We start from the raw sequence: 10,940 nt of genomic DNA on the forward strand, positions 1-10,940 counted from the left end.
CCCCCCCCCCCCCCCGCAGCACTTTATCCCTTTACACACGTAAAATAGCTTCTAGACTAAATGCTGATTAGATCAAAATACCGAAAAACTGGTGTATGTGGCAGTGGAGATAAGCTGGATCCCCACCCCAAATGAAAGCTAAAAGGGTGGCTTGAAGTACAAAAAGCTCCAGGAATTTAGGATCCCAAATCTCTGATATGGGCAAAGGCCTAATTCTTGGTCGAGGGAGGGCTCAGGTGTTACTTGCCACTGAAACCAACCACCCCTGTTCCCCACACATAACCAGGGCTATAATTAGGTGAGCAGCTATGAGCCAGCAAAAGGGCGGGGCTAATGTGGGGGGGGGGAAGGGGGTGGAGACCGGAGGACTGGGAGCCCCACCCGTCTGTTACACCCCCCCCACTCTATCCACACACGAGCCCGTCATTGGTACAGGAAACCACAAGGCCGCTTTGGGGGATTCCCGCCTCTCCAACATGCATTTGCAGATGCAGCCGAGAGGGAGAAAGCAAAGTTGTTTTCTAACTGATCTCCCTGCCAAACACCTCTGGTTTCCCAAAGGGAACCCAGGAACCCAGCCTCTCCTCAAGGGCCCTCCCACTTTTCCCAGGATGCATCAGTCCTGTCGGCTTTTCAGGCCCGGCCTGTACAGTCAGTAGAAAGTGGGGGAGTGGGGAGTGGTGAATGACAATAAAATGAAAGCAAACTGCTGGTAGTAGTGAGTAGTATAAGTTATAACTAGGCTAGCAGAGTTAAGGACCGTAAAACCAGGCACTCTCAGGTCAGACACCACGACAAAGACAGTGACAAGGTGAAGAGCACCTATCACAGCGGGTAACTCATCTGCCCGGGACTTTAAGGCGCCGTCGGCACGTACGAGAAGAGTTGGGCTCCCGTCCAATCGCCCTCGGTTTCCCCATTTCTCTGGCCTCCCAGCACGGACGAGCGCCACTTACACCTGGCTGGCCGCCTCACTTCACAGGAGGGCTGGGGGGAAAGCTCCAAAGGTCCATGAGGTGGGGGGAGCCGTAACATGCCCACAGCGGGCTCTCCGAGGTGATCCGGGTCCGGGCCTTCGGCCTCTCCCACTCCTCAAAATTCCAAGCTCCCTCAGGCGCCCGCGAAGACCAGCTCTCTCCGCGCTGGGGGTTGCCGGCTCCCGCCCACCATGTGGCCGCCCGGGGCTTCCGGTGGCCGGGACCTGGGGGGAGGGGTCCCCGCGCTGCCATGCGGCCCCCGTCCACGTTCGGCCATGCGGCCTCCGACCCCGAGGGCAGCCTCCCGTGGGGGGCACTTCCGGTACTGCAGCCTGCCCCGTCCTCAAAGGCCGCGCCAGGCCGGAGCCACGCCGCCTCCCCTCCCCCCCCCGCCAGCCGCCAACCCCCCCCCCATGCCCTCTCACCGAACAGCCCCCTCCCCCACCTCACGTGGCCTCGCGGCTCCCGGTTCACAACGGCGCAGGTACCCTTGCCCCGGCGGGCCGATCTGGCCCCCGGCTCTCGCCCCGGCGTGGCCGCCCGGCGGCCTCTCCCGCGTGGCGGCCTCGCGGCTCGCCGTCCCCCGCCCTGCGTCGCTCCAACGTCACCCGGCCAGCCCCAACCGTCACCTCGCGCGCCAACCGGGTCGCGCGCCCAAGTCTCTCCGCACCTCGCGCGGCTCGCAGACGGAACCCCGTGCTGCGGCGGCCGCCGCTCCCCTCTGCCCCCTCCCCGACCCTCGCGCAGTCCCATCTCTACTCCCAGGCCCAAGTCAAGGTTCCGCGCACGCGCGCCCTGCCCGCTCTCACCTCGCGCGAACGCACTGACTCGACCCCGTCCGCTCGCCGCGAGCCCAACCGCTGCCTCCGAGCCTACTGCCGCCGCCGCCGCCGCCGCCGCCTCTACCGCCGCCGCCGCTGCTGCACACGGGTCTTAGTACGCAGGCGCCGACTCCCCACTGACCAACCAAGCAGCCCTGTGACAGCCGCGCAAGCGTGCTAGCTATCTCCTCCGCCCTCCACCCCCGCACTGCGCAAGCGCACAGATACTCCCTGCTCTCCACCCTCCCTCCCACCTACCCATCCAATGACGCGTATACGTGACCCCGCCCCTCACAAATCCTAAGTTCGTCCCACCAGTAGGCAACGCGCAGGCGCATCCGGTTTTTTAATCCCTTCAACCTCCTCTGCCCTCCCCGTGTTAGACCACCAGCCCTACCGGACAACCCTTGCGCCTGCGCAATAAAGAGTCCTACACTCCACACCCTCTGAAGGAAACGCCTCAGCCTCAAGGCGCATGCGTGTTGGGAATACTGAACGCCCCTTCCACCTCAGACGTCGTCTGTACGCCAGGCGTTGAAAAGACCACGCCACTGTATTGCTGATCTTGTCAAGAACGCATGCGTCTTAGGAAACGCCCCACCTCGACTTTAGCTGGTCTTGGAAGACTCACACGTTTCAGAAAACTTGTACTGTGGGGTGGGCCCCTTGTCGCAAAACCCATCCCTCTCCCCCTGCTCCCCCGTTCCAGACATGCGCGAGAGAGCTCTTTCCGCTTCAGTCTTCCCCGCGCGCTAGTGTGGTCGAGTTACCACCCATCTCAGCTTCACTTCTCTAAAACTGTGCGCCTCTACTCTGCCATAGAGTTTCACCCGGAAAGATAGAGCGGTCCCGTCCCAGCCACCATCTTGTTCAAACTCTTAGTCCGTATTGGTCCGTATGGCTTCCATAGAGGCAGTTCTGCTGAATCCTGGAATAAGATTTACATGGCATTTCTCTTTTCCCTTAGCTGTCCTCTGCGGTCTCCAAACAATTGTCTACGAGCACCCTGAGAAAATGGAGAAGGAAATGGTAACCCTCTCCGGTATTGTTGCCTGGAGAATTCCATGGACAGAGGAGCCTGGCAGGCTATAGTCCATGGGGTCGCAAAGAATCGGACACGACTGGGCGACTCTCAAACACGCACACACACCCCCTCTTAGAAGAGAATTCTCTATAAAGTGTGGTATATAGAATCCCATTGATGTTCCCTTTCATAAGAGGTGACCATGAAACCAGAAACTCGCAATGAATTTCCCTGGCCCTCGTTCTAGGGAAGAAAGCTGCTGCTTTTCCTGAAAGTTTGTAGTCGTCTACCTCTAGTTTCTAGATTTTCAGCACTACCTTCGTGGCTACCTTGTTTGCTTCCGTAGACTGGTGGACAATATTGTGGAGCAAGAAAAGCAACTAAATAGCTGGGCTTGGAATCCAAAATCCTGAATCTGGTTCCTGTCTAAGAGGTGACATGGTAGATATGCACTACGAACACTAGCTTGAATTAATACATTTATGTAGCACGTTCTACTATCACCCCCAAATTCTCCCACTCAATTTTCTGAAATTTCTGCCATTTCCTTTGGGAAAAAAATTTCCTGGGTGCATTGTTTAAAAGTCCAATTCCTGCTCTTCTCAAAGACGTCCATATGACCCAAGAATTCCACCTAGTTATATTACCCCCAAATTAAGAACAGGTACTCAAATCATTGTAGGAAAGTACTTAACGCTATTCAGTAGTAGTAAAAAGGTGGAAACAAGGCAAATATCCATCAACAGATGAATGAATAAACAAACTGTGGTGTATACATGTAATAGAATATTAATCACACAAAAGAATGAAGTATAAATGCATGCTATAACCAGACGAACTCTGAAGATGTTACAAGTAAAAGAAGCCAAACAAAAGAGTCACATATGATTCCACTGATGTGAGATACACAGAATAGGTAAATTCAAAGAAACAAAAAGCAGACTGATGGTCAGTAACTGCTTAATGATCATGGGGTTTTAGAATGATGAAGTGCTTTGGAATTAGATAGAGGTGGTGGTTGTACAACCTGTGAAGTTGAATGCAGTGAACACCACTGAGCTGTTTATTTAAAAATGTGAATTCACCTCAGTTATAAAACTCTTGTACACAGATGTTCATAATAGCCAAAAAGTAGAAACTACTCAAAGTCCATCAACTGATGAAGGAATAAATAAAATATGGTATATCCATAAAATGAAATATTATTCAAAAATAAAAAAGAATGAAGGATTTCTATGGTGATACAATGCATAAGAATCCACCTGCGAAAGCATGGTACACAGTTTTGTTCCTGGTCCAGGAAGATTCCACATACTGAGGAGCAAATAAAGCCTGAGATTGCTGGGAGAAATATCAATAACCCCAGATATGCAGATGACACCACCCTTATGGCAGAAAGTGAAGAATGAAAGAGCCTCTTGATGAAGGTGAAATAGGAGAGTGAAAAAGTTGGCTTAAAGCTCAACATTCAGAAAACTAAGATCATGGCATCCGGTCCCATCACTTCATGGCAAATAGATGGGGAAACAGTGGAAACAGTGTCAGACTTTATTTTTCTGGGCTCCAAAATCACTGCAGATGGTGATTGCAGCCATGAAATTAAAAGACACTTACTCCTTGGAAGGAAAGTTATGACCAACCTAGACAGCATATTAAAAAGCAGAGACATTACTTTGCCAACAAAGGTCCATCTAGTCAAGGCTATGGTTTTTCCAGTGGTCATGTATGGATGTGAGATTTGGACTATAAAGAAAGCTGAGCACTGAAGAATTGATGCTTTTGAACTGTGGTGTTGGAGAAGACGCTTGAGAGTCCCTTGGACTGCAAGGAGATCCAACCAGTCCATCCTAAAGGAGATCAGTCCTGGGTGTTCATTGGAAGGACTGATGTTGAAGCTGAAATTCCAGTACTGTGGCCACCTGATGCGAAGAGCTGACTCATTTAAAAAGACCCTGATGCTGGGAAAGATTGAGGGCAGGAGGAGAAGGGGACGACAGAGGATGAGACGGTTGGATGGCATCACCGACTCGATGGACATGGGTTTGAGTGAACTCCCGGAGTTGTGATGGACAGGGAGACCTGCCGTGCTGCGGTTCATGGGGTCGCAAAAAGCTGGACACGATTGAGCAACTGAACTGAACCTCAACTACTGAGCCTGCCTGCTGCAACTACTGAAGCCCACGTACCTAGAGCCTGTGCTCCACAAGAAGAAGCCACTGCAAAGAGAAGCTCACAGGCCACAATGAAGAGTAGCCCCTGCTCACCACAACTAGAGAAAGCCTGTGTGCAACAACAAAGACCCAGAGTAATCAAAAATAAAATAATTTTTTTTTAAAAAGAGGAAAAAAAAGGAATGATGTACTGGGTACACACTACAACATGGCATAACTATGAAACATATACTAAATAAAAGTCACAAAAGATCACATACAGTAATGTATTATTCCATTTACATGAAATGTCCAGAATAGGCAAATCCATAGAGACAAAATTTGATAGATTGTGGTTGCCTGGTGCCCAGGGAGATATGAAGACATGGAGAGAGATTACTAATGACTATAAGGAAAGGAGCAGAGGGTGTCTTTTGGTGTGATGAAAACGTTCTAAAATTGGAGTGATGCTTGCTCTCTTCAGATATTGAAAACAAATTGAATTGTACACTTTAAATAATTAAATTGTTTCATATGTGAATTACATCTTGATAAAGCTGTTACTTTAAAAATGTATTTTAAAAAATGTATTATTCGGGGGCTTCCCTGGTGGCTCAGTGGTAAAGAATCCTCTTGCCAATATAGGAGACACAGGTTTGATCCCTGGTCCAGGAAGATCCCACATGCTGTGGGGCAACTAAGCCAGGCACCATAAGTACTGAGCCAGTGTGCTGCAACTGCTGAAGCCTCCCACTTTAGAGCCTGGGCTCAACCATAAGGGAAGACACAGCAATAAGCCCACACACCACAGCGAAAAATAGTCCCCTCTCACTGCAACTAGAGAAAGCCCAAGGAGCAACGAAGACCCAACACCACCAAAAATAAATACTTTAAATAAATACACAAAATTATTTTTTAAAAATAAAAATGTATTGTTGGGAATTCCCTGGCTATTCAGGTTTGATCCCTGGTCAGGAAACTAAGATTCCCACTAGCTGCACAGGGTGGCCCCCCCCCCAAAAAAAAACGTAATGTCATCTTTCTTCTTAATTGGGTCACTTCTCTGAGACATTGGTAAACAGTCCTAGGTGATCTAAGTCACAAGCTCCATGATTTTAAAAGGGGCTGAGTGATGACAGCTCCCAACAATTCCCATTCAAAAAAAGAAGGGGCACAAATAATTTTGACAGAAGGCTAAGACATTCACACTCAGAGAAAGGGAAGGGCAAAATATTGCACAGTGTTGTAGAGTGATAAGACAATCAGTATCTGAGAGACCACGCTGGCATTGCATCTATGGAATTACCAGAGCCCAGGGTACAGTCCTCTGCTTTGTAAGCCCCAACATTTTATTTTGCCAATCAAGTCACTTCTTCAGGGAGCACTTTCCTGACCTACCAGACTAAGCCAACTTCCTGTGTTGTATGTTCTCATAGCAAACATTATATCATTTACCACAGATTGTTGGTTACCACAAATCCATTTATTTGTTTGATTACTTTATTAATGTCTGGTCTTCTCCATTAGAATATAACATATATAAGGACAGGAGTCTGGCTGATTTTGTTTACCATTGTGCCCCCAACTCCTAGAACTGTGCCTGGCAAATATTTATTTGGTACATTGTAAATTTAACGTTGAGTGAAGGTACACCTGACTGAAACCAAGTGGACTCACAAAAAATTGACAAAGAAATGGCATATCAACTTCTTTATAAATGAATTGAATTGGTCAAGGACAACAGAACATCTGTGTTCATCCTCTCTATAAGAAAATATAAGTGGAAAGAAAAAACCTAGTCAAGGAACCTTGAAATCAAAGTAAAGGAATTAACTGCCCTTACTTCATGACAGCTCTAAGACCATAGTGCTTTTGTCTTCAGTGAAAAAGAGGCCTACCTGTCTCACCTTCAGAAAGAATCCTGGAATAGTGATAATCCTGGATTGAAACTCCCCTGAAAATTATTAGACAATCTTTCTGGCCTTTTTTTTTTTTTCCTGATTTGCACACTGAGTATTTGTCTTCAGTCCACACAGAAGACAAGAACTGATTTTGAGAATTGATTCAAAATACAATTGGTCAGATTCTGTCTTGTCTTAATGACATCACATTCCTTTCCCACCTTCTTATGGTTACACCCACCCACTGAGTTTAGAATTCAAATATTCTTGAAAAACTCTCCAGTTACCCTTTGTAGACTTTTTTTTTTTTTTTTTTTTGCCTCACTGCATGGCTTGTGGAATTTTAGTTTCCCACCAGGGACTGAACCCAGGGTCCTCGGCAGTGAGAGGGCAGAGTCCTAACCACTGGACTGCAAAGGAATTCTCTCTATAGACTTTCATTGGCTTTGGAGGATGTCTTGGCAATTAATTGCATTCATTATTTCCTCATTCCTTTCTCAGAGGGTAACAGTTTAGAGAGTACCCACATTTTGCTGAAAAGAAGTTTGTCAGCAAGAAGTGAGTCTAAATCTGTTCTGGTAGACATTTTTGGTAGGCTTTTTAAAAGTTCTATTTTGAAATAATTTTAGATTTACAAAGAGCTGCAAGTATAGTACAAAGAGTATTTTAAAGAATGTCAGTGAAGAGTTGTAAATGGGAATCAATGGTGTGGTGAAGGTTGATTATATAGGCATGTGTCTTTAGTCGCCAGGTCATGGCCAATTCTTTTGCAATGCCATGGACTGTAGCTACCAGCCTCCTCCGTCCATGGGATTTTCCATGGAGGTGGATTCTTTACCACTGGGCCACCAGGGAAACTGTTATATAGGCATATGAGAACCAACTGTGCACATCTCCTACTAATTCTGAGTTCAATAAAGTCTTATTAGTAACTTAAAGTTGGCACCACAGAAGTATTTACACCATGGAAGTTGGCAAATATTGCAAATCAGGGTCCCTTTACCCTGAGCTGGCTGTTAACCATTTAGCAGCACACCACACATAAGGAAAATATAGGGAAGGCAACTCTGATGTATTCAAATAATGTTAGATCAAGATAGTCCAGCAATGGTGTAAGAGTTGGGTTGAAAGGGTGAGAGACTGGAAGTAAGAAGGCCCTTGGAAAGTTGTCATGTAGTTCAGATCACAAGCAATGAGTTTGGACTAGGAGTTCCTGGGGTAAGAAGCATTTAAATAATTGGACTTTGAAAAATGGTTGGAATTTGGGGGAAAGGTAGAAATAAAGGAAAAGTGCATTCCAAACAATGGGAACAGTGAGCAAGAGTGTGGAGGAAGACAGGCAGAGTGAAGAGAGAGAGTTGTGTTAGTGGTTGGGCATGGAGGGCAGAGATGGTAAATGAAAGGTAGATGGGGAAGGGAAACCTGGACAAGATCATGGAATCTTGCATCTGTACGAAAGAACACACTCTTTTTTTGTATGTATTGGAGAGACAACGCCAGTCACTGAAGCCGCTGTGCTCTAGAAAACTCGTCTCAGCCGTGGGTGACAGAAGATCAAAATGAAAAGGCAGTACACACAGAATTTTCAGGGCAATGAAACTACTCTGTATGGTACTTATGTGGTAGATACAATCATAAATTCACCCAAACTCACAGAATTTATGACACCAAGAGTGAATCTAATGGAAACTATGGACTTGGTGATAATGATGTATCAATGTAGGTTCGTCAATCATGACAAGTGTGCTGCTCTAATGGGAGATATTGATAATGTGGGAGGTGATGCATATGTATATGGGAAATCTCTATACCTGCCTCTCAGTTTTGATGTGAACCTTATAACTGCTCTGAAGAATTAAAGTTACTATATTTGAGGGGAAACAATAGAGCTGGACTGGAAGCAAGGCCCAGTGAAGGGCCTCTGGCAGTAGCCCAAGCAGACAAGAATAAAAGTCTGGATCAAGGCATTGGTGGTGAGGCTGAGAGGAAAAGATGAGCACCAGAGACCTTTTGGAGATCTAATAGATGGCATTTTGTAGGTAGTTGAATGAGGAAGATGAGGTCAAAAGGTAGGTCAAAGATGTCTTCAAATCTGTGTGTTTGGGGGACATAATGTATTAATCAAGTCATTCCTGAGGATAAATGTAGTAAAACAGGAATGGGGAAATCCACTAAAGATTCTGGGATTCTGAGATTCTTGGGGACAATTCTTGCTCAGAGCCAGATGGTGTGTGCTCGTTAGTCTCACAGCAAAGCTGGGCTTAGAAAGGTGGGTGGGACTGGGGTTGAAGACAAATCTTTTTTTCAATATTTATTTATCTATTTGGCTGCCTTGGGTCTCAGTTGTGACATATGAGATCTTTGGTCTTTAGATTTAGCTGTGGCACATGGGAGCTATTTCCCTGATCGGGGATTGAACCCAGGCCGCCTGCACTGGGAATTCGAAGTCTTAGCCACTGGACCACAAGGCAAGTCCTAAAATCAGCTATGCTTTGTAACATGTTTCCCTTACCTGGAAGGGAAAGGTCTCCAGTTGTATCAAGAGGAATGGTTTTACATGGTTAAAAAGACTGTTAAGTTTCCTCTATTATAAAAATACAAATCTATTGTTGAAAAAATTTTGGAAACTATAGAAAAGAATAAGAAAAATGTTAACCCAAAACCCAACACCAGAGGCAACTGCTATGAATCATGTATTCCTTCATCCTTGGTTTTATGCCCTTTGAAAAATACATCTCAGGTCCTAGTGAACAGATTCTGTGTTGCATGTGAAGATAAATTGTTGACTGATGGAAGGAATTTCCAGATGCAAAGAAAAGCCAGGCCAGGACTGGCGGGGAAGTGGTGGGGGGTTTTCTGTGGTACAGATGTTTCACAGTGAGAATTTATCCTTATCAGAGGACCTTGGTAGGGACTATTGTCCCTTCTATCTTCAAGGGTTGCATGAAAGTCATACACACCAAATGAAGCTGTGGATGTGTGCTAAGTCGCTTCAGTTGTGTCCAACTTTGTGTGACCCCATGGGCTGTAGCCTGCCAGGCTCCTCTGTCCATGGGATTCTCCAGGCAAAAATACTGGAGTAGGTTGCCATTTCCTTTTCCAGGGAATCTTCCCAACCCAGGATCCAAACCACATCTCTTATGTCTTCTGCATTGGCAGGTGAATTCTTTACCATTGGTACCATCTGGGAAGCCAAATGAAGCTTGAGGATGAGCAAATGGGTAATGCTATGGTGAGGGTGTGTGGTGAGGGGTTCTTGGACCCACTTTTGTAGCACCCAGCTGCTGGGATCAGAGCAGAAACCTTAACTGCATTTGCTCACTCATCCATTCATTCAGTTAACATTTATTGAGTCCATTAAGTGCCAGATACACCTGATACAAGGGTGGTGAGTTTAGCAGTGTGGTTTCTGCCCCACAGTTGGGAGGAGGAGATTAACAGATGTATAACCTTGGCTCAGTTCAGTACCAGTGACTGATGGGTTTATGAGTGGCAGTTGGTTTGAGATAAGAGGAGCACTCTGAGAAGATGCCTGAGGGATATTTTGTGATTTTTGACCTTGCTTCTTTGGAAGCTAAGAGGGTGGAGATGGAGAAGAACGGAACGAGTGGTTCTGGGCCTGAAAGAAAAGACCAGAAATTCTTCCCACCCTTCATTCCCAGAGGTCTTGCAGAACCCAGGTGTTAGGGAGAGAAGTCAGAAAGTTTCTTAAAAACTGGACCAAGCAAGTAGGAAATCGGCTGGAGACGGAATAGGGACCCAGCTCATAGAGGAAGGAAACTCAGTGAGATCATCACAAATGACTCTAGAGCATTAGCTGTGATCATTCATTTGCTCAGTCACTCACTCTCCAGGTGGAAACCGAGGCCCACTTTGTGGCCAGAGTGAAGCAGTAGCCAGGCAGCTGCAGAGCAGAGCAGAGCAGAGCAGAGCGGCCAATGGCAGGGCACGTGTGGGCTGAGCGAGCACGAAGGTGGGAACAAACCCAGTCTGGAAGCCTGGCAGGTCTTTTGGTGGGGAGACACCGGAGCTAAGGAACCTGGAGAAAGATTGATCTTCAACAGGGT

The sequence above is a fragment of the Cervus canadensis genome, chromosome 1 (assembly GCF_019320065.1).
Source record: "Cervus canadensis isolate Bull #8, Minnesota chromosome 1, ASM1932006v1, whole genome shotgun sequence".
NCBI classification, from domain to species: domain Eukaryota; kingdom Metazoa; phylum Chordata; class Mammalia; order Artiodactyla; family Cervidae; genus Cervus; species Cervus canadensis.